The following is a 3,080-nucleotide window of genomic DNA, read 5'->3' as shown; positions in this document are numbered from 1 at the left end:
TCTTCAGTTCAGGGAACCAGACTCAGATCTCAAAAGCTGTGAGCTATTTTGCCTGCAGGTCTGTGGTTCAGCACATATTAGAAAAGGCAAGATATGGCAGACAGTATTTTCCAAAGATGGCCAAACATCTTCCTACAATGTGACACTGACACTCCTTCAGCTATGTCTCCTCCCTTGAACCTGAGTAAACCTTGTAAATGTCTCAGTCAATAGACTTTGGCAGATGTGATATATGATTTCTGAGACTAGGTAATAAAAGGCAATATGGCTTTGCCTGATGGCAATCCTTTGGGATGTGCACTCTGAGAACCCAGTGCCAATATGCAAGAAGTTCAGCTACAATGAAGCTACAAAGAAGGGGAGACCATGTGGAGACCTTCCATAGAGATAGACAGCCTTGCCCCCAGGAGCCCTGACCTTGCCAGCCCCAACTATTTCATCTGCTCAGCAAGACACAAGAGGGAATAGACCTTAAGATGATTATAGCATTCCAGCCCCCTTTCTAACAGAAGCCAAGTAAAGCAGAGACAGCTATCCCCTATTGAACTCTGCCCAAAATAAATCCTTCTGTTGTTTTAAACCACTACATTTGGGGGGTTAATTTGTTATGCAGGAATGATAACAGGATTACAAAACGAAGGTACACAACTAAGAGAAAGCTAGTCTAATGTAAATAAATTATCCTTTCTTAAATATTTTATTCCTGAAAATGCATATAAGGAAGATGCCAAGATGGGCTTATTGTATTTATATTTCTTTTCCCTGTTCATGGCATAATTCTTCCCCACCCTGGCTTTATTGAGATATGATTGATGTATAACATCGTGTAAGTTAAAGTGTACAATGTGATAATTTGATACATGTATATATTGTGAAATATTTACCACAGTGAGGTTAGTTAACACATCCTTCATATAATTACCATGTTGTTGTTGTTGTTGTTATTATGGTAGGAACATTAAGGCTCTATTCTCATAGAAACTTTCAAGTGTACAATACAGTATTGTTAACTATAGTCACCATCCTGTACTAAAGATCCTTAGAACTTATTTATCCTATAACTAAAACTGTGTACTCTTTGACCAACATCTCCCCATTTCCCCAGCCTAGCATCTGGCGACCACCATTCTACTCTCTGTTTCTATGAGTTCTATGTTTTTAGATTCCACATATAACTGATATCATATAGTATTTGTCTTTCTCTGTCTGACTCATTGCACTCAGCATAAGCCCTCAGGGTCCATCCTTCTTGTTACAGGGGCAGGATTTCCTTCTTTTTATGAGGTTAAATAATATTCAGTTATATACATGGATCCATATACATATATCCATTCATCTGTTCCATATATATAGATCCGTTCATCTGTCAATGGACACTTAGGCTGTTTCCATGTCTTGATTATTGTGAATCATGCTGCAATGAACATGGGAGTGCAGATATCTCTTTGAAGTCCTGATATCATTTCTTTAAATATATATCCAGAAGTGGAATAGCTGTATCATATGGTAGTTCTATTTTTAATTGTTTGAAGGACTTCCATATTGTTTTCCATAGTGGCTGCACCAGTTTACATTCCCAGCAACAGTGTACCAGGGTTCCCTTTTCTTCACGTCCTCACCAGCATTTGCTATCTCTTGTCCTTTTGATAATAGCCATTCTTACAGGTGTGAGGTAATATCTCATTGTAGTTTGATTTGCATGTCCCCAGTGATTAGTGATGTCAGGCATCTTTTCATGTTCATGGTGTAACTTAAATCCTGAAAGTCTACCTTCAAACAGAAGTGAAATGGATTTGGATACCTCTCAGCCTGGTCTCCAGGGAACATTCTTCTCCTCAAAGTCACTGAATCTTACAGATTTTGATCAATTCTTTGATAAATGGCAATGTCTCACATCAAGAATGAAATCTATTTTTCAGGTCTTCAGAAAAGTTTCATGACCTCTGGTCACAGATATAGCTAGTTGGTATTAATGCTTTAACCCCCTGGTTTGGGAAGGATTTATGTCAAGATTTAGGTTGTTTCATCTTTGAGATTAATAACATGAGAACGTAGCATGAGTAAGGTCTAAGCAAAATTCAATGACTGGTACATCCCAGTCTGAAAAGGGCTAGTATCTCTGCCCATTTCACAGACTGTCACTTTAACTCCATTGCAAGATGTAACCTATGTGCGCTGCCTTCGTATTTGTTTAGTGAATAAATATATAACCTGTAAACTTGTTTATGCATCCAATTTTCCATATAACAAGACTATCCTAAGGTTTCTAATTAGTTTGACTATGTGTATTAATCATTAAAATACCAGGAGAAATAGCCTGTGTGCATTGATGATATATTGAAGATTTAGACACTGATGACATTAATGAGAAATATTACATTTCCCAAGCAATTTGGCCATAAAACTCTCTTCAGCCACTTGTTCTCATTCTCTATTTGAAGAATGGGAAAGTCAGAACTTTTCTACATGAGCTCATCTCCAACTCCAGCCACGTTTATTCTTGCTTACTCCACGGCAGCCCGACTGGTACCTTGAGAGCTTGTTTGGAGGTTCTAGCAGGGGAGCACAGCTACTCGTATACCCTTGACTGAAGAACAGTCCTCCTCTATCGGGGAAGGTGGTCCTCTTCGACCGAGCCTGCAGCTTCGGGAGGGATGCACATGGAGTGGTGAGGGAGGGAAGGGACACCCGCCTAGCCGAATCAACCCTGGCAATCAGTGGGGTGACAGATGTTGCAGCCAGATCGCCCTCACATCCCCGACTGATACCTTATTCTTTCCTGAACCCACCGAGAATATGTTGGCATCACGGCCTTTGAACTACCATGAGATCTTGTTTTTTTTTTTTTTCTCTTTCTAGTTTCCTTCCTGCAAAAAGCTGTCAGTTTAGTAGGAAAGACCTTGAGTTTGTGGGTTACTATCAATCAAAGTAGAAGGTAATACTTGCTGCCTACTTTGGGGTTCCCCCAAAGAAGAACCTGAGAAAATGATCTGAGTTTATGCAGAAGGGGACCTCAGAAAATATCATCAGGAAAGTAAGACAGGGAAGGCAGTCAGTAAGAGGCATGTTTTCAAGCCAGT

Source organism: Lipotes vexillifer, unplaced genomic scaffold (genome assembly GCF_000442215.2).
Source record: "Lipotes vexillifer unplaced genomic scaffold, Lipotes_vexillifer_v1.1 scaffold137, whole genome shotgun sequence".
In the NCBI taxonomy this organism is placed as follows: domain Eukaryota; kingdom Metazoa; phylum Chordata; class Mammalia; order Artiodactyla; family Lipotidae; genus Lipotes; species Lipotes vexillifer.
Note: the sequence above shows the minus strand (reverse complement) of the source record.